At 39.6% G+C, this 25694-nt stretch overlaps 1 protein-coding gene across 1 annotated transcript in view; it reads right to left on the bottom strand.

Moving 5' to 3' along the window:
• Positions 1-25694, bottom strand: part of RARB (retinoic acid receptor beta) — a 334395-nt gene that overhangs the window by 308548 nt on the left and 153 nt on the right. Inside the window, exon 2 of the mRNA XM_075143405.1 lies at positions 16153-16233. The gene's annotated coding sequence lies outside the window, so the exon portion shown is untranslated. The remainder of the gene's footprint in view (positions 1-16152; positions 16234-25694) is intronic.

Genomic DNA, 25694 nt, shown 5'->3' on the forward strand with positions numbered 1-25694 from the left:
AAAGCATCATGATGTAAACCAGTGGTAACTACTAACAGGAATTACTGACATTTTGTTTTACAAAATGTTTTTTTTCTGTTAATTCTTTTCTTTTTTTTTTTTCTTTTTGTAAGAGACAGATAAAAGCCTAACTTGGTAGCTTTTTTCCTGCAGCAAATGTAGTTAATTCAATATTCAGCAACATGCAATTAGGTCAAATTACTTACTCGGAAGATTTTACTCGGGTAAAAAAATCTCATCTGCCATCACAGTGCCTATTCCCTAAGCTTTGCTAGATACTCCCTAAAGTTCCTCAGCCTTCCTCCAGTTAATTTTGTATCACCCACAAATTTTACTGCTTCTTTACTCATCTTTTGGGATCGCTATACAACAGTAACATTAATAACATCCACCCTACTACTCATATTCCTACATCTTCCCGTTAACCTTGTATGATGTCCAAGTTGCCAAGTGTCCAAGCGGCTCTGAGCATGATGCACAGCCTAGAAGACGGTGTAACTCTGAGTTACACTACACCGCAACTCCTGCGGAAGGAACGGTTCCAGTAAGTCTGCCTCATGCTTCTCCATTCGATATTCTTAAACGTTTCTTATAGGATCGCAGTTTGGAATGAGAACTTTTTGAAAGTCTAGGAAAAAAATTATACCCACTAATGTCTTCTAACACAAAATAATAGTCTGTTTTAGTTTTAGTCGTACCTGTTCATCATCTTTAGTTGTACCTGTACCTTCATCGGACCTAGTTGTAGCAACACTCATAACAAGACAAAATCTATTACAGTCTATCATTTTGTGCACGTTTCTTTGCCTCTTCTTCCTAGGAAGATTCTACTCGGAACAGAGAAAAGGGCTACATACACCTTGTGATCCAACTAACCCTTTCAACTGCAAGCGATTTTATACAAAAGACAGTGGAATATTACAATAGGCAGCAATATAATCAAGAAAAGGAGAGGTTATGCTTTGATGTGAATCGTCAAATTCTCACAATATTTCACTAAGCCTGTCTGGCTGCTGCTACCACCACGGATATATTTTCTTTCTTCTCAGTCCTTAGTTGGGCAATCCAAACATGGGGCAACAATCCAACTTGAAATAGTACATGCTAGTGAAATTCACTCCTATTGTTGAAAAAGCATTTCTCCCAAAAGGCACTCTTCCAACCTCAAAAGCCCGCAAACAACAATGCTTCTAAGAGCTCACATGCATCCCACACAAAACCTGTATCCATTTAAATGTCAGCTCACAAACGTACATAAGATGTATAAAGAAAGCACTTCCATTTCTGGGATTTTAGGAAGTTCTTCGGCACGTGAGGTTGCAGTCAGCCTTCATGAAGAAATTGCTCCAATGGGTCAGACATGATTTTATAGCAGCAAGTGCCTAGATTCCATTCTCACTGCTTTTTTGTCTCTTTTGGAGGGGGGGAATTTCTTCCATGTTTTTAAAAACAGCTTGTCCTTGTTTATTTCAGCTAATGCGTCTCCATCTAAAATCATCAGAATCAATGATTCGGAAACACTCCTATAGGAATATTCTTTTCTAAAAGCAATGGTCGTTTCTATCTTAAGAAACAGCTTTTTAAAGCAAAAACAGCATTGATCTCCATAGCTATAAACACAGCATCTGAATACATCCAAGGAGACAATACATGTCACCTTCCTAGTACTTATTATCAGCAAAAGCTTTAAAGTATCAGAACAAGAACAGGTAACAAACCACAAACATTACTGAAACTGGGAAGCAAAGCAGTCCAGTAACTTAAGATGCAGACCATGCCATCATAAAATGCTTAAGAGAAGCAATTCTGAATTGAATATTTCAGAAAAAAAAAGGTAAGTTATTTCTTTTCTAGAGTGGATCAATAAATGCTGGATGTAAAAGTGAGATGGACCACAGGTGTGTAGCTTCCTTTCTTCATTGGACTACCACCACACAACTATAGATTGTTCCTTCAGACTTCATTTAATAAATTGACAACTCTCTGCCAATTTCATAGTCTGCAGATTTTGTTTCACTGCTACAACTTAACCACCACCTCTTTCACTTAAAAATTATCCAAGTTTCTCAGCCCTGTGACTGCAAAGTAAAAAACTTGAAAATGCATGATCCTTATGAACTCAGAAAATCAGAAAACAAATAATAAAACAAATACAGCCTTTTAATTTAATCTCAACTGAAAATTTTTTGGACACCAGAAGAACTGTATTTTTAATTGGCTGGAGAGTAAAAAGATGATTAATAGATAATTGAGAATAAGGAAGCCTTTGTGCATTTGACTCTTGAACATCGTTGTTCATGTATCTGCAGAAAAATAATGGTTCCTTTTTCCTGCTATCTACTAAGTACAAAACGTAAATTATCTAAGCACACATGAATCTTCTGAAAGATGGATCTTAACCAAAAGCCTCCGTAAGTCTGCTTAATAACACTATATAACGATAAATCGCTCACCAGGACACGGATCAGGCTTTCCAGCTGCCCCCCCAGCAAGCTGTCCTCTCACCGGTCTGAAGTTGTTCAGGACAGAGACACCGATCCTTTACAGCCTGTTTTGCGGGGACCTACTGTAATACGGTTCTGATCAGACGGAGACAAGTAAACAGTTTGCTTTTCTTCATTACTAACACAGGTTAAAAAAATTATCCTCAAGTCCTCTGAAGAGTGTACAGCGTGGTATTGAACAGATCATTTCATTCTTCATTACTCAAAGGCATTTCAACATGAACCCATTCCTATTCATGGAAGGCCTCAAATAAATGCGCATTCAATCCCACTGACATCAGCTGAGGCTTTGGTCTAATCATCAAGCGCACACATAAGCACCCCCACTGAATATATGCTTTCTGAATGGGGCTTCAGTCACTTCGTACATGGGAGACGCAGAGCCCCTGCTGAAAACAGAAGGGTAAGTATGCCACAGGAATGATGAGGTAATGAAGATGCTGAAACATTACAGAAATACCACAAGCAGAGTTTACATCCCGAAGCAGGCGTCGGTCAATGCACTAGCACAGGTTCTCCTCCACACGATCTGCGAGTCAGGCTTCTTGGGACACCTCCAAGTAAAACCACGTTCTGTACGACCAAGCTCTTTGCTTGGCAGAAGTCTCACTCCCATGCAAGCAACATCAACCACAGAAAAAAAGAACTGGCAGTAAATTGGATGGATTAAATTGATCGCATTTTCAACCATCCTGGCCACAATTTCCCAGGTAACTAAAATGGCAATCTGTTAGCATGGTTTTTCTTTTTCACATTTAAGAAACAAAACACTCCCACCCCACCAATTGTCAGTTTTCAGCTGAGCCCTAATATTATAGATGAACTCCCTACCACAATGAAACATCCTGACAGCATACTACAGGTTCCTTTAATGAGAAGGATGGAGTGTTTCCACGTAAGTTTTCCATTAAAAAAGGAAAAAGCCGATTCCACCTTCATGGAGTCAGCTATATTAATCCAAACTAAAGAAACTGCTAAAAACTAACAAGATCCATAGTCCTATAGAGGAGGTTAAGCGAGAAGGGCAAAGTGAAAAAGCAACCACTAACGTGTTTGCAACAAATACAATTTGGATCATACTGCTCAGGAACAAAAGTTTCATCAAAAATGAAAGATATGATTTAAAAGGAAGAGTATGTGTTACATTTGCAAAGGTGTTTTTTCTTCCAAATTAATAAAAAACTTTTAATAGCCCTAATGTGATCCAAAACTTGAGGGTTTTTTTCCTATCTTACATTTTATAGAATTAACCTTATTTTTACTTATTTCTCATCTCTGGTCCTGAGCAACAGTTCATGACCAGAACAGGTCTGCTGTTCAAGGCAATTTTCACACTTTAGGACACTGACTTTGGCCTAATCGAAAAGCAACGCTGCTTTCTGACATGATGAATTATCTTTTTGACACAACAGACAGAACTGTTGCTTCTCTCCAAGCTCAATCTTTATTTCATGGTCATTTTTATCAAATCAGTGCTGGTGGTGATACATCAAATGCTTAGAATTTCAATGAAATTGTCATTACAAAGGTTTTCAGGCTTCTGCAAGTTTTCTCTGTTTGGTTTATTCTGCTTGTGGTTTACATCTTTGCATAAGGTTTTGCCGACTCTCCTGGGTAGCTCCCCGTAATGGACTCAGCCTTCTTGGCAGCTCTGTGACTAGAGTGAGACTGGGGTACGAGGGAGTCTGTCCCACGTTCCCTGCTCTCCTGATTTCCCAGCAGTGAACAGAGTGAGCTCTACGCTTGTGGTCTGATCCTGGGTACCATCCAGGTTGTTTTGTATTTGTGAGTATCACCCAGTGGGTGGCTTTGTATTTTGTAGTAAGTTGAAAAGGTCGACGGGCAGTTAGCAGCTATGGGTTGATAATAAAACTATATACACACACACATATATGTATTTAAACCATCTATAAATAGTTTCTATATTAGTTATGGTTATATACAATACAAAAAAATCCATATTTATATTAAAAATACATCAAAAAACACACATAAAGACAACACACATATATAAAAAAAAAAAACATACAATATAATAATTAACAGTATTCACTTACTACATCTAATCACATCAATAGCCAAAAGAAGCCAATAGATACAGAATTCACATACTAGGTATTGATCCTTTAAAAATTACATCTTCCAAATGATGGTACCTCCAGTAATTCTCTACATAACTTTACACATTTTTCTTCTTCTCAAAGAGCCCCTCCTCTCTTCCTTTAACATAATATTACAGTTTATTCAATTTCAGTACTTGATAACAGTGCATTGACTTTGTAAGAGTACCTTTCCAATAGCTCATCTCTTACACATATGCACTGTTCCGCAAAGAAATAAAGCCAGATGATGTTGAACCAGTTTTCTGAAGCTACCATTTTAGAAAAACTACAAACAACTAAGAAAAATACGGTTGCATAATTTTTAACAAAACAATATGGAACCTGATGCGATGCATTAACAGTCCATAATGTTATTGAACAAGACTACAAGAGAGACACTTTACTTGCACTTGCTTGTCAGACAATTACTCTCTGCTACTGTAATACTTCATGTGCATACTTCCAAGGAAGACTCATGAACGCACAGGTTCATTAAGGGAATGAGAGAATCGATTGTAAAATGGAAAAGGCCGAGTGAGGTCATATTTCAAAGAGATGAATATGGTACACTCCATTATGTTGTAATCAGCCTCTCTCTTTCATCCTAAGAACTGTAATAGTCTATCCTAATTTTCAAAAAAAAAAAAAAAAAAATTCTCACTGCCTGCATCGTACCTTCATCCCAAATACAGTGAGGAATTAAAATGTGCTGCAGGCAGTTTCCATTTACCATGGTCTTTGGAGCAGACGGTATTGATGTTGCTGACCATTTTTCTCCTTAATAAGAAAAACATTCAAATGCTACTAATATTGCTGCCTTGGCAAACCACATTTAATAGATGGGACTTGCCCTGTACATGACACATAGGACATCAATCAAGGCTGAATTTTATTTCAATTTATTATAGTTGCTGTCTAAATGAAAAAATGCTTATATCGTTAAAATGTCTTACAATATAAATGTGCAAATGATGTAATCACCCATTTTGTGAGAAAATTCTGATTTTCATTAAAAATATCTACAGTTGAACTTCTAAATATTTAATAAATGCAAAACCAAAAAACACAAGCACATTAAGAAACCGCAGTAATTGGTATCTGGTGTAATATCATGGTTTTGTGCTTGATAGCTTTTATCTTTAGAAGATGAGTTTATAAGGTGTTCTTTTAAAATGATAAGAGCTGCCTTTTTGTTAAAATCATCCAGAATAAATTACTTTAATCTTGACTTCACTCAGGACTCTCACACGTGTGTTTTTTTCCAAGTTATAATTTATCACCGTTCTTTGCTTGCTACAGCCAGCTGTCTCCAGACTCTGAACCTAGTGGGCTGCAAAAGCCCTGTAAGCTTTCCCAGCTAAGCAACTCTGGACGCCAGACGATTACCAAGGGGTAGAAAGCAGCACCTTATAAGAAAATAGTCAATACTCAATTTCGTAATTGATTAGAGTGCACAAACCTGTCCCAGTGGCAGAATTTAAGGCTTGGCACAGTCCTGTTGGCACATGCGGCAACCGACTTCACTGTGAGCTGGCTGCCGTGGCGGCTCTCCTAGCTGCTACCTCCAGAACTGCACAAAACGATGCGCGCAAGGTAACGGCCGTGCTGCGCTGAGCGCTATGGATTGCCAGGTCAACCCAATGGTATTTAAACCTCATTAAACTGTCATATACTCTCTCTGTTATTAGCATACAATTATTATATAAATACAATACTCCCCCCTTATAAACAGCTGGCTCTTTCTGCTGTGTTCATTTGGTAATGCTCAAAAGTCCAGAGCCTAGATGTACTGTAACACATCAAAGAATGATAAATGCTCACAAAATTTCATGAGCCCATAGCAGGCCAGGAAAAAAAAAAAAAAAAATCAGTTTCTACAAGAAAACGAGAGTTTAGGACAGATCTGTAGGCAACATCCTAATGTTTCCCTTACGTGGACAGAAGTATTTGAAACGGAGTTTGGATGCAACAAGCAAAAGACTGAACTGCAAAAACGGTCTCTCAGCACATATAGGAAACCATGATAAGATGTGATGAACAGACAGGTATATAGTTACACACTGCATCACTTCGTGCTGCCGTTCATCGGGTAACCACCGCTCATGCACAAGACCCAGCATCTTTGATGAGAGGGAAGGCGGCATGCAAGGTTTTTGCCTTGCACTGCATTTTATCATAACCAAGAACTGAGGAGCAATTTGAACTTGGCCTTTTTAAAAAAAAAAAGCAATGGATAAATAACTGGAAATGAAGGAAGTGCGGGAAAGCTACATGACAGATAAATGGGACTTTTATAACGTTGCATATTGTAACTTTGCCAGAATGTGTTGAAAGAAGAGCCAGCTAAATCATATCCTGCTACAGCTGTCCACCTTTATAGCTAAAATGTTCATATTAATTCCATTAAACAATTAGAGAAGGAAATCCAAAATATTATTACAAGTATGTTGGCTTGACACTGTCTTTTTTCCAGATTTAATAACAGATACAGTACTCTCAACTTCAAAGAGTGATGAATTTATACAAATTGTGGGCATTCACACCCTGAGGGCCACAAAGCAGTTGTCCTATGGAAACCCTACAAAATCTAAACTTCACTATACATTTCAGACAGACATTTTAGAAAAGAAAGGAAGGATATTCTAGTAGTTATGGAGCTGGCCTGACATTTAGGGGATCTCAATTTAATTTCCTTGTCTGCCAGACTTCCCTTCATAATCCCAGACAAAGTAAATCATTTTCCTTACCCCAGTTCAAAATGGAGAAGACCATTTAAGTACCTCAATCAAGTAAGTTTTAAACAAAGGAAAAAAAAAAAATCCTTTTCTTGTGTATTTTTTTCTCCTTAGATGGAAAGTCACCTGCAAGCTCAATCTTCCAAAGGCTTTGACTGTATGCTGTTGCATATCTTGAAATCAACAAAACACACTATTTATAAGTAACATGCCTTATAGGTTGCAGGTCTTAATGTCATTGGAGAGCCTTCCATTTCAAAACTACTGCTCTGTGATAAAAAAGATATAGAAGAATGAGCACTAGTGAAGTTAATAAACAAAATGCATTCATGGCCCATTACATCAAATAACTTTACTATATAAATAGTCCACTCATGAAATAATGGCCTCAATTAACATTTAATTCTCACACAATGCATCTGTAATGTACTGCAGGGATTAAAAGTTCTGCATGAATATCACTACTCTAGAAGTGCCACAACTTACAAGAGAAGTACTGACATATTTTCCACTTGATTAAAAACAGTTCCTAGTCTTTTTTCCCCCCCTCCTTCTCTACGAGGCCTCCTTGTCCTAGAAGAATTACAAGAAAAGACTGTCTACTACATGTTGGAGCTCCCAATCTGCTAGCTGATGATGGTCCTCAGCCTTGCTTTGAAAATTCATAAGCACATTAGTGCAGCACTACTACAGAGGAGTAAGTTAAGAGGTCCCACCACCCTGGTAGCCCTCTGATTTTGCAAAGCAAGTGATGAGAATTGACTGTGTAAGTGCATGCTTCAATCCTTTTTACAAGAAGGTGGAATGAAACAAGATTTCTGAGACACCCCTGGCCCCATCAGCTAAAAAAATGCCAGCACTGCCACTGCAGGGAACAGACACTTGAGGACAAGACCAAGGCAACAGTGGAAGAGTCTGTCTGACATTAGGTGGACATTCTGACAGCGGCATGTGATACAAGGGCAGCTGCGATGCTCGCAACTTGATAGATCTAAATGTCATGTGAAAGACCTCCCTTCCCTCAGCAATCTTAGTGTTTTCCAAGCTAATGCATTCTCTTTTAGCGCAGAAAATTAGGAAGTTAACTGAGAAAGAGAGTATCTTTGTAATATGTGGTTGCTTTTATCCTGCACCACAATGACTGAGCATTGATGAGATGATAACACAGTCAATTAATCAAACACCAACAAAACACATTCTAACAATGACTGCCGCATTCATGGTGTCATTTTAGGAACTGACTCCAGTACACACAGATATTTTTTTGTCTCATGGGTTTGACCTGAATCCTAATGAAATTAACTGCTAGAAGAAACCGAGCCAGTACAAGCTACCAGCTTCCAGGGCATGCTGCAAAACCTGCTGAAAAAGCCAACAAATGCTTCCCCTAGAAGCCAGAAAGGAGGAAGGCCAAAGAGCTCCTGGAAATCTAGAATGGAAATCTTGATGGTGAAGTGATGGATTAAAAAAATTTTAAGAGTTAGCATAAGACAGAGATCTAAAATAAAATCCTGCCAACACACCTATTGTCCTTAAAACATGTTTAGGGTCATGTTAGGGCTTCTGCTTGTGCGTTCATCTAAGGCATGAAAAAACCTAATTCAAGGAAAATGAAATATACAAAAAATAAAACTGCTTTTCAGCTATTATTTTGCTCACCAAGTATTGTCTTATTTTAAATTTATTGTTAATACAGCATGTTAGTAGTTGTCCCTAATAAGGTCTGCATAGATCCAAGAAAACTGCATACACTGACAAAGACACTTCTAGTTTTGCACAACACATAGTTTTTTATATGATACGTTCTCTCTTGAAAACTACTCCCTCACAAAATGAAAATTCAGCAGAATCTCTAATAGCTTTCATATTTCAGTCTAATAGGTAGCGTGGCATTGCACTGCCACCCACCTTTGCTACAATATTGCACAGCACATTTAACAGACATTTGCTTCCTTCACACAGTCCTTATGTGCAGCTTCTGCAGGACCTTAGTATTAACATTTAACAGAGTCTATGAGCATAAAGCACATTTATGAACACCTGCTAGAACATTTTATTTCCCTTAAGAGTTTCATTATAACTGTTAAATTTTCTTGCTATGCTTTATGGGCCAAATCCTGGTCCAGTTTTAGCCTAAACTCCGATTGACTTCAACAGGAAGCAGATTTGATTGTATGTAGTTTTCCACACAAATCCAATACAGCTTTAAACAAAATGGGATCACTGGTAAGCACAATACTGGACAGAAGAAGCCAGTGCCTAGCAGCTCTAAACACAACCAGTGAACTCCGCCTTCAAACAGAATTAAAAAAAACAAACAAACAAACAAAAAAAAAACCACCAAACCCCACACCCACAAATCTGTAACCTCCACATTGTATTACAAAAATTCACTGACTCCGAGGCTGAAAGTGCAAGTCATACAGGTATCCCATCCACAAAAGCCTATGGCCTCCCATGCCTTGGTGGGATGTTCTACCATCAACTACTCCCTCTCAGATCACTCACCGATGCTCCCATTACCAAAACCTTTGTCCTCTGTATTACAGCCACCAAATGCCAGAATCCGGCCATGTCAGCACCGATCTCCTCCTCTGACACATCCAGATAGTCACGGCCCTCTGCAACAACAGAAGACAGCCTGGAACAAAGCGCACAGAGCCAGAGGGTGTAGCTGGGCAACAGTTCAAAGAAGATGTTGCAGAGGAAGCTACGCCAGGAGTTTGACTGTTCTGAAGATGTTCTCTACAACTCTTTCTCTCTGACAGAGTTTTACCATCATTACCGGAGATGTTCGTAACACCCCTGTGAGACTGAACGTGACTACATGCAAGTCAGCAACACAGCTCCTCACAGCTTAGAAAGAGATAATAACGGAGGACTCCATGAAGTCTGCTTGGAACCCCTCTAAGAAGATTTAACCTCATTTGAAAATACATAGACATTACTTTGACCATCGCTATAGAAAGCCCTAAAACAGCAAGACAGACAGGCAGTAAACAGTAGACAATATGGCAACGCCACTTCTGTTTCACAAAAGCTTGACAGTAAATACTTGATTCAATGCATACTATTAAGCCCCCAAAAAATCAAAACAATTATAAAAATGAAATTATAGACACAATGATGAATAGCGACAGATGAAATGTTAACAGATCTAGCATCATGCACAAAAATCATTGATTTTCTCTGATTACTACTTAGGTGATCAAAGTGTATGAGGTCCTAGTTGCCTGCTTGCTCTAGATTTTATTAATGCTCCAATATCAGACACCCAATTTGGAAATCAATGCTTACTTCATCATTTTTTTCTGAAGGATTCTATTATTCACAATTGATTTAACAGAAATGAAAGGCTTACCATTAACAAGACCCAGCTGCTGACACTTCTTAGATGAATTATTGAACTTCTAAAAGTGAATTAACTTAACCATCACCAAGACTTATTGTCTGATGTTTCTCATAGCAAAGTCAGTATATTTATAATTACAGAACCAAGCAGTAGAAAGTAGCTTCTTTGCCACCTCCTTAAACACCCACCATATACACCAAGTAAAAATTAAGACTCGCAAAGATACAAATAGGAGTTATGCACCAAATACAGTCAGTGGGAGCTTAGCGTCTAACTGCCTTTTTACGCCCTTAATCTTCATCTCCTCTCTAAAACTCAAAGATACAGGTCATTTCAGGCTTCAGAAAAAGGAAATCCAATCTATGGCAAGTTACATCTTTTGCCAATAAGATTACTACAGTCAAAGATCCCTAGAGCTGACCATGCCCTGCCAAAAAGCCTACAGAAGACAATTATTAATTCCCTTTAGGTACACAGTGAAGATCCATCTTATGAATTGAGATAAAAGTAACAAATATTAGACAACTGCAAGTAGAAGTAGTACTACAACTCCACCCCCCAAAGCAGCGTAAATGTACAAAGCAGGAGGCCTACGCATAAAATCTGTCCTCTGAGCTAAGGGGCCATCTGCACAGAACATAAATCCATCATGCACGTTTTCCAGGCTAAAAAGGACTATGCATTGCCCAAGGTGAATTCAGTTCCTCATGTAACAGCTTTTGTTCTGGATGTTACAACCTGATCGGAAGTCCAATACCAAGAAAGAACAGGGCAGTTCATCAGACGAGCCTCTGTGTTGTAATCCTACAAATTAACAACTTCAGCCTCAAATACGATGCATTCCCTCGGAGGTACACTGCTAATAACGCTATTCATGAATCATCATTGAGAAGTGGTGATAAAAATCTCGAGTGTCAACAGTGTAACACCACCCAGCTGCACTGGTCTACAAACACCCTACTGTCAAACACGCGACGAGTTGTGCTAAGCAATACGCTACCCTTAAGCCACGGGTTAGCGAGACCACAGCCGTCTAGTGGCATATCAAGAACAACTGTTCAGCTATCAAAACTAGTGAACATTTCAGGTCTTACTAGACTTCTTGCTCATCCTCATCCGTACTACCTGGCTGAATACGCTTTCAAAATGCTATAACGGCAACTGCTGTCTCCTTTAGCATTCATCATACTCGCAGAGCTCAGCTTGATTATACTTACCTCTGTAACTGCTCTGAAGACTTCAGCTCGAGACCAAGTTGAGACTCCAGGTGCAACCCACTCAGAAAGTCTTCTGGATTAATAATGCAAATTTCTGCCTTCCTTTTATGGTGGAATGATGAGATGACATACCTGTTGTAGCATTTTCATGCAAGCTGAAAGTCAGTGACTGCCCAAAATCACTAGAGCCTCTTTTCAAAGCCCTCAATGGATTTGACTGCTTGCACACTGCTGGAGGCAAAACATCTGGGCCTTTTTTACTAGGGTTAGTGTCTGAGGGAGGTACTCTTAGAGCAAAGCAATCTCTTCTTGAGTACTGTATTTCTCCTTCCCAAACACCTCCATCTGTTTTAACCCCTATCTTACTGGAATTAACTTTTTAAAATTCTGCTTATATTGGGCAAAAAGTTTAAAGATTAAGGAAAGAAGCCTGACAGACCGAGCCTCCAAGCTCATAAGACCTTCCTAAGTCTCATATCTTAGGAAAACAGGCCAAAATCATGAAATTATGATTACGTTGAAAATATTTAGGTACTCAAATTTTTCTATCTACCTCTTCTCTATAGACTAACACTTTTGAAATGGAGGCTGGCTGGCCATAACCGAAGTCTGGTTAAATTTGATATCTGCATAAAACACATCTCAGCAAGTAGTCTTATAATAACTTTTTTAAAAAGACATGGACATTGGCAGATTTCCTGCCTTTCTTGCACTCATTTTTTCCAGTATTTCCCACATTGCGAAATACCTCTTAATGCTATAAAGACAAAGCAGATTGCAAAAGTGGTCCTAGTGGTTCCAGTGGGAGTAACGTGGTCAGAATCTGGCATTCAAGGAAGTTTCCATTTATACATAGGTTTCATTTATTTTTCAGTTTAAATATAAGAGCATATTTTGGCATGTAACTAGAGCTGCTCCTACAACGCAAAAGAAATAACAGTGCTGGCAAGCCTCAAAGCTGTTCCGAGACAAAACTGTGTTGGCAGAACTTTTAGAAAACTTTTTGACTAGAGGCAGAATTCAACACCAGCATAAATGGGAGAAACTTCACTGAAATCAGTTATGTTTCACATGCCTACTTATCGCAGGTCTGAATCCACATTAAGTTTATATAACACAAATATACTTAGCTGACATGGAATTTAAATTCTGTTGAACCAATTCAGTTTATCTATCGTTCTACATGTATATAATAACTTAGCAGCGAATTCTATGATCATTCTTCTGTGAACACTGTTTTTCCTCATACACAAATGTCACCCTGCTATTTACTAAATACCATCACCATGCCACACTCGTGTCTTTTAATGTAACAGTTATCCAATTCAGGTGCCCAATGGTTAGGATATGATGAAATTACAGTTGCAAGATCTATATTCCTGCATCAATTACAGGCATGGAAGAAAATAACATGAATCTGACATTTCACAACTTCTGAGGGTTTGATTTTGCAACCTACTTTCCAAAATACCTTTTTTGCATGTCATACCCAAGGTTTTTTTAGAGCATGAATAAGTTAACCACCATGCAGCGGTGCTCCTTCAACAGAGATCACAGCAAGATTTGATTCTCAACTTCACTATAGCACAGACAACCATGAAAGTATTCAGGTACCTGAACACAGGTGCCCATGCCCTTGGATATCCAGGATATAGCTGGATGATGGATGCGACAACTTACAAAGAAACCTGCACCGCTTTAGATCAGCTGTTGAAAGCAACTGAATTGAGTCCCTTCTTGCCAGAGAGAGAGAGAAAGCTATGTGATAGTGGTATCAGGCAGCTGAGGTAAGCTTATAGGTTTGAGGAAAGGGTCACAGTAAGGCCCTCTTTTTTACCTTCTGCCCGGGAAATGCAGATTGTTCTTATTTACTGTGAAAGCAGAGTGAGCAACAGGAGCATTAAATCGGCTACTGCCAACAGGCTTCAACAGATACGTGGAAGCATGGTAACCTAAAACCTAACATTTTCCAATGGGTACTGTTCCTCCCCTTCTTTAGCGGTTGTGTGGTTCCAACTTTGGGACAGCTCGTGATTTTGGCAAGGTGATAACTTTTTCCTAATGAACACAGGTTAGAGAAGAGAAACCAATTTTTAAACTTCCATATCTTATCAGATCTGAACAGAATTCATTGGTTTAGAAAAGAAAAAGGCATTGAAATTGTTTGAGAATTACCATCTTGCCAAAGATCAAGATCTGCTGCGAACAAAGGAGGTGTAACATCGTCTCAAAGAAAAAGCAATACAGAGCTTAAATACATAAATATTTCTAAACAGGTTACTTACTCTACAGTTGACTTGACCTTAAATGCAGTTGTTCGAGTATTGAATTGAAAAGCTTCAGTGTTTTGTTTAGCTTTTTTTTTTTTAAAAAAAAACCTGTGGGGTTTTTTAATCTGTTATACTGTTACTGAAGATAAAAATGACAAAGAAATGTAGGCTGGATTTATTTACCTTCAGATTCTTAAGAATTTGTATCCAATGTACCACAATGCACAAACTGCTTCAAATAATTCAGCTAAGCACACTTGCGACACTTGATTGTAAAAGTCAGGCTGCCTACACATAAGGTATCTTTTCAATAAAATATAACACTTACTTTAGATGTTTATTGACTTAAAACAATTCAACAAATAGGAAGAAATATAAGAGGTGATGATTGTATGTTCAGACAACAAATTAATGTGATTAATTTGACCACCAATGTAATTAATACATTGACCAGATAGGTAGAGTTAGAGCTTCAAATAAACTTAATATGCAGCTACTTTAGGACTGAAATTCCACCCAGAGCTCTCACTAAGAATAAATTACACAATTTTTTCAGTGTAGTATGCCTAAGAAATGGTGTCACAAAAATCATCACATCTTTAGGAATTTAAGGCCAATTTGCTACTGAGTATAGGAAGACATGATAATCATGTCTTTTTATTTCCACAGTGGAAATAATGTACTACAGGTGTTTCAGAAAGACTTTGATTTTCTAAAACAAGCAGTCTCTTTCTTTCCATATGTTACCAAGTCTAACAGAGGCACATTTTTACTTAGGCTAAATCATGCCTTATGGGACACACTTACGAGGAAGAAAGGAGGACATGTAACTGGCATTGGAGACATATTGCCAGTGCAAAGCTGCCAAAAGCACACAGCGGGGAGCATGTTTTGGCTATCACGAGCAGAATAAGCATGCACTCCTTAACCACTGCCAGCTGCCATTTGTTTCCAAATACAGAATGCTCACTAGGCAGTTTGGAGACTGGACATACTCCTAGCCTTAAACTATGCTCCCATAAAAATGCGCTGCTGAGATACCTCATTAACCATGCCTGTCTACTAGCTTACTGCCAAATGAGAAAGACCGAACGACACAGAAAAATCATACATTTCTCCCTATGCACAAAAAAGTACTTAAGGTATATCCTAACATGCTCTAGCACTTACAGCAAGAGAGAGTTTTTAAGACTGTTGGAAGAAGCTTCTGCCAACATCTCCAGAAGCAGAAACACTGTCGCTACTCCATTATACACTGATAGTAAAAGTGGAATCCAGAGACACAGAGTACCAAGAAAACACAGCAATGAACAGCAAGAGTGGCTGGCACTGTGATTATAAACTATACTATCATGTTTAATACAACCTCTAGCAATCCTCACAACAGAGACGCTCCCTGCTTTATGTGCTGGGGCAGATTTGTGGGTAGAAGATTAATGTCCCCCTCCATCTGCTAATGACTATATGGGTCCCCTGGGCTTTGCACCAAGGGTACTTTGCCCTTAGGATGAAACAAGAAATGGGAATTTGTGTTCATTTCTACATGCGCCTACTATTTCCAGCAACACTCCCAATTGCTAAATGTGTATTATTTCAACTTTATCTACCAAAAACATATTTTATCACAGTAGTTCAACTGTGATTCCAATTAGATTTTCAAAGAGATCAGTTAAAAGGAGAACAAACCAACAGGGGGGCACTTTTCACTTTTAAAGTGCTTACCTGACACAGCCTGCATCGGTATTTTCCCTGTAAGTGCTCTATTCATTAACTTTTCACTACATTTTCAAAGTCACTCCACTCTTTTGGATTTCCCTTTCTCTATTGCTGATAGCCTGCTGTCATGGACCAAGCAACTCTGAAGGAAGAAATGTACCAGAGGCTGCCATGCAAAGGACAGGGCACTAATTAAAGTCTTTGTTTCCTTCAGGGGATTCTGTGAGTGGATTTTAACTTACCCCCGTAACTGTACCTTTGCTCCTGAGAACTGGAGGCAAGTCAGAGGGAGCTTGACACCAGGGTAGTCTTCATGGATCTAAGCCAGTTTGAAATCCTAGAAGAATAAGGGGAAAGAGCAGTTACAAAGTGAAGTTTTGAAGGAATAAGGTAAACATGCTCATCGGAACAATGATACTCAGGGCAAAATCAGGGAAGATCTTAATGCTATCTCCGATATCCACAAATGAGAAATGAAAACGAGAGCATTGCTTCACTAAAGCCTCTGAATGCAGGTATCTCAGGTTCATGACATGCTTCATTTCTTCCTCTTCCCACTGAACACCCCTATCAATTGCAACACTGGCCCTCTCTTCAGTTCCAGCCCAAGGAAGAAGTAGGTGTCCACGCCAAAATTCCCTGTGAGCACCCAAGGGAATTTCAGGGCCGGTCAACTGCGTTTGCACCAACACACAACACACAAAATTAACTTCCCCCAGTTTACTCAACTTAACTCTGGAAAGAGAAAAAAAAAAAAAAAAAGCTGAAATACCTTAGCAGCTGAACCATCAACACAAGAAAATTATACCTTCTTTTTTAAAAAGGGAAATGTGATTTCAATAACATGACCTCTACCAATCCTTTTGATCCAACTAGACACTGTTTCTGTCAACCCACTCCTGCCCAACAAGAAAACCAGGACAAGAGAAAAAGAAGTCAAGAGAGAAAGAAAAAAAAAATTGCTCTGTACTGCCTTTTTTCATCTTCCGCAGAGAATTGCCTGGTCTCAGACAGACTCTACCAGAGTGCAGAAACTGCAGCCACAAATGACAATTCGTATTTCTCTCTCACATCAGCAGCACTACAAAACAATGAGTGTTGAACTAACAAAGTGCTCTGCCTGTCCAGCCCTTAATACTCATAATATTACTTTGAAAACACTTCTCTACTGGCTTCCCAAACCAGGAAATACTCTAGAACAAAGATATACACTTAACATTGTTAAAATTGGTTGTAAAATCCAACCAAAAAACCCAGACTGATTTTGTATAAAACAGCAGATCTATCAGCAAAGCTATTTCCCTATTGCAATCTTGTTAGAACCAGCAGAATTGCTCCCGTATTTCTGATCTGAATCTAGTGATATTTGGCCTTTTTCTTATGCTTCCTCAACAACAAATAATGCATTTCAGCTTTTATTTTAAAATTAAAGAAATCACCTTTCCCTTTTTATATGTGTACAATGCTGGAAAACACATCCTGAGTGTGATTTAAATACACAGAGCAGCTAAACAGAATTCAAAATTGCTAATATCTCCTGATTATTAAGTCACTTTCAGGTTCTTTTGGAAGACTGACTTAGAGTTGAAAAGCTTGAATCTCAATGCTAAAATATATATATATTAAAGAATATTAAAGACAGAAGCAGGACTCAAGGAAGGCAAGGGCCAGAGCAAAAAGTTTCCCTTCCCTATTAGGAGTACAAGATAGCGTTATCTCCTGCCCAACACCCTTTCGAGCAACAGCCTACTCTCCTTAACATGCCTCCTCGATTCCCACCCTGTGGTCTGCACAGGTAGGCAGCCCAGCAGAGAAAAGCCGCTGAAGTCTCTGCATCCTACAGAGCGCCGACAGCAATCATTCAAGCTTTTATACAAGCCCATTGTACCTCTGCAGAAAGGCCACACTCAATCTGGCCCACAGAGAAAATGCAGCAGCCTAGATTGATAGTATCTACTTACGCTGCTGCAGGTTATATCTATTTTTTTTTATATATATATATATAAATAAAGACTGTCTCTGACAGTCTTTCTGAAAAGCTGAACAAGAGTCTTAACTTCTAAGCCTGAATCACAGCTAGCATATGTAACTCAAGTACTGGTAAAAGGCATTTAATGTCATTTGCAAAAAAACAAAAACGTAATTGTTTTGGGGGGGAGCAGGGAGGTTACTGTGGATACATTCCTCCTTCCTTCTCCCACAAGTAAGCATGTATACACACACACACATATAGGATAACAAATAAACTTGTTCTCCACTACTGAATTTTCGAATTTGAACCTATAGTCATCAGTATATAAAGTTCATGTTATTTCAGTGAGATACTGCTTGAATGAATAATGCTGGAGGAATTACAATTCACACAACATGGATTATTTAGTCATCACTAACTCGAGGAAAAACTGAAATCTTAAGGCCAAATCTAGGGGGACTTCTGGTGATGTCATTATGACCTCACACAGATGCCCAAGACAAGAAGTGCTGATATTTTGTCTGCCTTAGCACAAAGTTAGTTCTGAGAAATATGAAACTACTCTTTGAGAAAAATCGCACATCTTATATGCAAGCTGTATATTACAAAACACAAATGGTCAAACACGATGCCACAACTAACAACGGTGAGCCACTCCATCAAGAAAGGGTACTGTCATCACATCAAGCCCAAAGGACATGTCAACAATCAATCCTGGAGAGCTTCATTAGTCACTCTATCAAAAAAAAAAAAGGCATTTTTTTTATTACACCAAACTATAATAGCCATTTCAAATTTAGTATGTGTTACATACCTTCCCAGACTTGTGAAGAACTCGCCTACACTAACCACAGCCAAGTCCAGCAAAGACTACCACTTGAAATGCCTTATATTTATTTGTCAGAGCTATTCTCAACACATGGCAGCAAGACTGTGACTAGTCATGGCAGCAGCACCGTGCAGAAGCACTTTGCCCCACAGACAGTTTAAATGTGTTCCTTTTGCACATGCTCTTCACAAAATCATTTTTATTCTAAATTATGTTGGCCATAGGTGCTACACAAAGGGCTCCTCTGATCCCACAAACAAATAGCTCTTCCCTTCTAAGAATATAATTAAAAAGAATATTTAGCATAACTCTTATGATACTTGTTTTCTCTGGGGGAAATCTTCTTACAGATTCAGAACAACTTAGGCTGGAAAAGACCTCTAGAGGCCATGTCCTCCAACTTCCAGTCAAAGCAGTGCCAATTTCAAAGTTAGATCAAGTTGTTCAGAGTCTTGTCCAATCAAGTTTTTAAATCTCCAAGAGCAAATCCCACAACCTCCATAGATCCCTGGTCAGAGCTTAACCATTTTCATTGTTAATTTTTTTCCTTATGCCCGGTCAGAATTTCCCCATTTCAACGTGTGATGACTGCACCTCATCCTTTCTCTGTACACCCCAGAGAAGAGCATCTCTCTCTGCTCCATAACAGCCCATCAGGATATGGAAGGCAACAACTCACCTTCACCTTCATCATCCAGATTCCCCCAGCATCTCCTTGTATGCCATGTGCTCCAGCCCCCAACCACCTCAGCAGCCCTCCTCTGGGCTCTCTCCAGTTTGTCCCTACCTTTCTTGCACTGAGGGCCGAAGCCTGGACACAGCATTATTCCAGGAACAGCCTCGTCAAGAGCTGTCACCCCCCTCAACCGAGTGGCCACGCTCTTGCTAATACAGCTCAGCATGCCATTAGTCTCCATCGTTGCAAGAGCACACTGCTGACTCCGATTCAACGTTGCTTTTTTATCACTATATACTTTTATTCCTACAATAGCCCTTCCCTAAGAATAAGGGGTTAGAAGAAAGCAAGTGATGTGGCTGGACACCAAATATCCCTTGGGCAATACTATAATATAAACAAGAAGCTAATGTTGTAGCTAATACTCTTTGTGAAAAACTTACGAAGAAAAGAAGTGGGGTATGATCTTACAACCACGGAGGTGAACCCAAATTTTGCATGCGAAAGGACAGCAATACCCCATATCTTAAGAAGCAGTAAACTTGCAAATCAGTACAGTAAACCTGAAAAGTACTCTGTTTCTTTTTCCGATGAATTTTTAAAGGGAAATATTTTAGCTAAAATATTAACATCTACTGATGGCTGAAACAAGGTGGCTGCTCCGAGTTAAAACTCTTTAAACTATTTATGAAAATGCAACAAAGCCTTTCACATATTTCACCTAGATCATACAGCACTGCTTTATAGGTCCCCTGACATACAGAGCAGCATCGGCTACCTTACTGTCTGATCTCAAAGCAAGTTCTTCTGAGGACGACCTCAGAGGAGCAGCACAAAGGATTCGACAGGATCAGCACTGCTTCATGAATGGCATCTCAGATCACCTAAACACAGATCACTCTGGAACAGCATTTTTTACACTGATGAAACAAAGAAATATCTACACTTTAAAAAAATTGGATGTGGTTTAGAATGTAGCTATACAACTTCCTGCAGTTGACCCCAGAAAAAATAAAAGACATATGATCTGTAATTTCCTTTGACTTTTCTTTGAACTCTAGATGGAAAGCTTTAAAGAGCAGGATTTTCTTACTAGTTACTACTTCTAAGACTTTTGCTAAATGAAATTTCCAAATAGTATCTAATGCTAAAATATTTACAGGTACCAATACCATGAGCTAAAACACCGTCTCTTAAAGAAAAAGAATTTCTAATCATTATTTTGAGATAGGGTGTATTGCATTACTTTGATGAAATGAGCAGTACATGCCACTCACTTGACAGCGCTAATTCCAAAGCATTTGCAGAGAATCCAGACATAGGTCAGAACAGATACAAGAGGAAGGAGATGTGAGAAAAGGAAGATGTGTTACCTGTACCGAGAGCAATCTTCCTTGCCCGGCAGTGCAAAGCCCTCGCAGTGCCCTCGCAGCGGGTGAATCAGGTTTCACTCAGAGACCCAAGGCAGGCAGCTTTCTATACAACTTCATAGGATGCTCCCCATATGCAAGAATGGGTTTAATAAAGATTCAATTTATCATTTATTTAAAGTTTGTCTTCTATTACTTTGCTACATATTGCTGCCGCAGGGAGCAGCTTTTTCATATCTGCCTAGATAAGAGCTAAAACCTCCAGCATCATGACTGCCAAATACTCCAACAACAATCAGCAGCCCTGGACCTTAAGATTATGTTGTGCAAGTTCAAAACCTGCCCCCTTAGCAGCTGCAGAAGTTCTACCCAAAAGCACGAAATATGTTTTAACATAGAGAAATAGACATGGAAATATTTATAAACATACAGGTGCATATTCATTTCTGTACACTGCATAGAAAACGTAAGCAAAATTCTGCATATTACAGACACATCCAAAGCAAATAAGCCTTCAGCAATTTAATAACAGTAACTGACATAAGTATCCGTAATATCCCCCATCCATGAGAGAAACACCATGGCAAACGCACCAGAGCTGTTGCATGGTGGTAGTGCCAATGGCACCTCTCCAGCGAACCTGCTGCAACTCCAGAAACACACGTGCCCCCAGCCCCACGCTGCCATCTATCAACTCCCCTACTAAATGGGAGACAAGCAGGAGTGCTGCACGAGAAGCAAGAGAGAGAAATGAGAGACTCTCCCACGAGAGGCCCCTCCACCTGTCCCCAGCAGGAACGCACACATCGGCACAGGATTCAACTCGGGTCTGAAGTTTTACACATGACCTGGAAAGGTTTTGCCATCACTTGTCTAATAAGAAGGACAAAACCCACTCTGTGTGCAAGGCTTTTAAACACCTCCAAGACTGGCGCTTTTCCTTCTCCGGGTTTGGGGTTTTTTCTCCCCCTTCATCCTATCCTCTCTATTTAGCTTACGTGGAGACCACCTCCAGAGTGCCATGCTAATTAGCGACAGCTTGCACTCTATATTAAAAACAAAAATAGCCAAAAAAAATCTTGTGAAAAGGAAAACTGAATGAGCTCATATGCATTTCATTATTTCATTAATACTGGCATATTTTAATTAGATCCAAATAATTTTAATTCTGATCATCAGACTTGCCATAATTGCTGAAAAATAAAGTCATAAATTAGACGTGTGATATGGTGGGGTCTATTGCCATACAGATTCACTATAGAGCGCTACAAAAATATATATGGCTGTAATCAAAGCTGACAATAATAAAGTCACTGTGTCAGGGTATAAGAAAGAGATGAACAGTAGAGAAAAGTTAGGCTGGTGTAGAAAATAAATCCAAAATCTCCAAAGTATTACTTCAACAAAATATATAAATATTTAATAAAATGAAGTTCTTTTTGCTTTCACTAACATGGGTAGCTCCTAAAAAAAAGGGGGGAAGGTATTCCTTACAGGTAAATGTCTATTCCACAAATTCTCTAACTTCCCTGTATTTCATAACCGTTTGGCTTTTTCCCCAGTGGGCCTAATTCTGGTTTTTTATGTCTGTACTTCCTACACGTTCAGCATTTTCCAATCTATCTACTTTGAATATGAACTAAACTATAGATTACAGAGAATAAAAAGTTAAATGACTCTTCAACTCTTAAAGACTTCCCAGTATTGTAGCAAATGGAATAGTGCACATTGCTTTGAAGGAGGGAAATATGATTTAACTGACATTTCATTAGTATCTTGGGACTCAAAGATTGTCTCCTATAATACTGAATATTTAATTAGAACACAATCTATGAAGAAGCAAAATTTGACAACAATTTTTTCCCAATGTCTTGCCTAAGCCTTAACAATAGTTTGCACTTACAATATGCATTGTAATAGAGTCCATTATTATAATTAAGATCAGCTAAGCTACATTAGGGAATTTCAATAACTATTGTCTCTTCCTAATATATAAACAAGGAGAGAGTAAATGATATTGAAAGACAACAGATTTCATGCAGATAACTTACAGAGATCAATGCTTCAAGATACTACAGGTTATTAAACAGAAGTAACTGTTAGCTGAGAAGGGTTAGAAGAAACTTCCACCATGACCAAAAGCACACCGTAACTGCTCACAAGAGTTGAATGATACTGGCTGGACCTTGTATCGCATCCCACTGAGAAGTGGCACCTTTTTAAATCGTTGCTGATAAAATACACAAGGAGAATCACGCCCTGGGGTGCAAAATAGCGGAAAATTAGATCTTTTTCTTGAAAATACTTGTGTTTCACACAAGAAATACAACTATTAGCACAGATCGGGTTGAACCTGCTTGCAACTCTGATTTTACACCTGTGTAAATTCACAGAAGTCAATGGGGACTTTGTTTATACTACATACCTCTCCCACCATATCCATACAGACAGAAGTGTGAAAATGGATGATCCCTTTCAGACACATCTGGCTCAAACTCCTACTGTACACAGCTGTGGGCACCTCGTAACTGGGAATTTGCTAGAATAACTCATTTCATCCTACAGAAACATGGATATGTGAGAATATTAAGCCTTCTACACCTTGCCCACACTAGAGATCCATTACTCCTGAAACAAGCTAGTATCCTTGCATCAGTAAAACACTTTACTACAGATACAGGCAAAACTACTTCAGCTGAAAACCAAAAAGGCATAATGGTGAAACAGCCCTCGGTGGTGTCACTCCTTCTACCTGGAGAGAACCTGATTTTCAAGTGTAACAGAGATGCTTTATCATACTGCTATGGGGGTGAATTAGCCTGAAAGTGCAAATGGACTGCAAGACCCCCTAGCTCTGCCAGAAGGTGCAGAAGAAAATCAGACAAGATACAAGGTATCCCAAAAGTGCGACCATCTGCTTTGGAGCCAGCTTTTGCACTCTTCACAAGCATGCTTAGTCACGGAATAATGACAACCCGGGTTGAGGCAGATCCTATACTGGTAACCACTCTCATTTACTAACACTATAACACTACTATACAAGGACAAATCCTGCAACCCTTCATCTAGCAAAATGTATTTCGCTGGAAGCTTACCCACATAAAAAGCTGAGGATCAACCTTCTCCGATCATTAAATCGGACGCAGACAGATGCTGACACATCAAGCTCTTACCCAGGGCTTGGTTCTTAAAGGAAAGATTTAATTAATATTTTAAATCAAAACCAGATTTCTTGGTTAAAAACTAAACAAAACACACACCAACTCTCGATGCTCTTATTTTAAGAGCAATGTTTTTTCAGTTTTGCTTCCAATTTTTCCCAAATGACATAACCAGAACTGCAAACAAGTGATGTCCACATAGCAACTTCTACCACAATGACACAATTGGTCTAAATTTACATTGACACCACTTTACCTTAATTCTGCTTCTCCCACATGCACAGGCTCTTGCACTAGGAATTCAATTCCTTCAGTTAACTGTAGTGTCATATATAATTAACCTTTGCTTGCTAAACTTCCTCATGAGAACCCTTTCAAAGGTAAAAGTCAAAGAGCAGTCTCAGTGAATTTCCTCTCTTTGGGCTGGTCTGTACTGTCCTCATGGACATTCTTTGGATCCAGCACAGTCTTCGGACAATAATATTTTGTGTTGCTCCATTAAAAATTTTCTTTTCAGAACCCATACTATTATTTCCTGTCCCTCTTCGAAGTGTGAAGTAAGACTGCTTTAGGGATTAAATATATTACCAATGATTTAGCCCTCCGTATTTCATGTTACACGTAGCTTGCTAAAATGCTATTAAGCACGTCTCAGCTAAAGGCATAATTTCAACTCTATAAAAACCAGCAAAATTCTGCCACAGAATCAAATGACCACGCTGTCACTCTAAATACAAACAAAAATGTATCACTAGAAAACATCAAAATTGCGTAACAGCATTCATATTACCTCCTTGTATCACAGCCTGCAATGCACACACACTGCTGAGTCTTCACACTGTATTTGTTAAACATGTACCATTTACTCGCAGACAGCAGAAGGGATCCTGTAGACCCTCACGCAGCCAGAAGTAATCCCTGCTCCAGCCACAGAGCTCCCTGCCACCAAGTCCGAACAATATCCTTCAGCAAGGCAAGAAGGTGCGGTAGTTGTGAAACTGAATTTCACTTCCAAAAGGAGCAGAAGAGCCGCCCCTGCACGCCTTCCCGGCCATCCATCGAGTTATTTAAGTAAGTCGAGTTATTTTAAGTATTCAACACGCACCAAGATGAAGCAAGTAGCCGGCTAAAAGAAATCTAATGTACATTGGGGCTCTCTCTGCACAGGAATTTCATTCAGCAAAGCGCACCATCGCTGGGATTCCGCTGCCATACTCTGAATCACTTTTTACAGCAAGCGCTGCCAAGACCCATTAGCTTTTTTTAAGCAAATCTGTAAACATCAAGTATTTTTTTCCGCCAAAAAAACTACTCCCTTATGCAAACAACGGTAAACAGGACGGCTAACGACAGCTGGGCAGCAGCAGAGGGGGTATTTTGCCCCGGCTCTCGGCTGTCAGGGTCCCGAGCGCAGTTTAGCGCTTCCTCTGCGCGACTTTATATCGCCAGATCGCTCCCTGACGACGTCTCGGGTGCGCTTTTGTCTGCAAAGGAGGCGGAATAAAGCGCCCAGGCACTAACGCGAAATCACAGCCGCTAATGGGGTAAAGACGGGAATAATTACCGCGCCGCCGGCCCGAGTCCCGCGGAGCCGCGGAAGGACGCGCCCCGCCGCGGCGCCCGGGCACCCCGCGATGGCAGCGGAGCCGCGACGCTCCGCGCCCGCCCGGAGTTGGGCCGGGGCAGCGCGGCCCCCACACGGGCACAGACACGCGCGGAAGGGGCCGCGGGGGCAGGCGCCGCGCCAGCCGGGGCTGTGAGGGGACAGCCGGCAGCGCGCCCCGCTCCGC

Source organism: Calonectris borealis, chromosome 2 (genome assembly GCF_964195595.1).
Source record: "Calonectris borealis chromosome 2, bCalBor7.hap1.2, whole genome shotgun sequence".
Classification (NCBI taxonomy): Eukaryota; Metazoa; Chordata; class Aves; order Procellariiformes; family Procellariidae; genus Calonectris; species Calonectris borealis.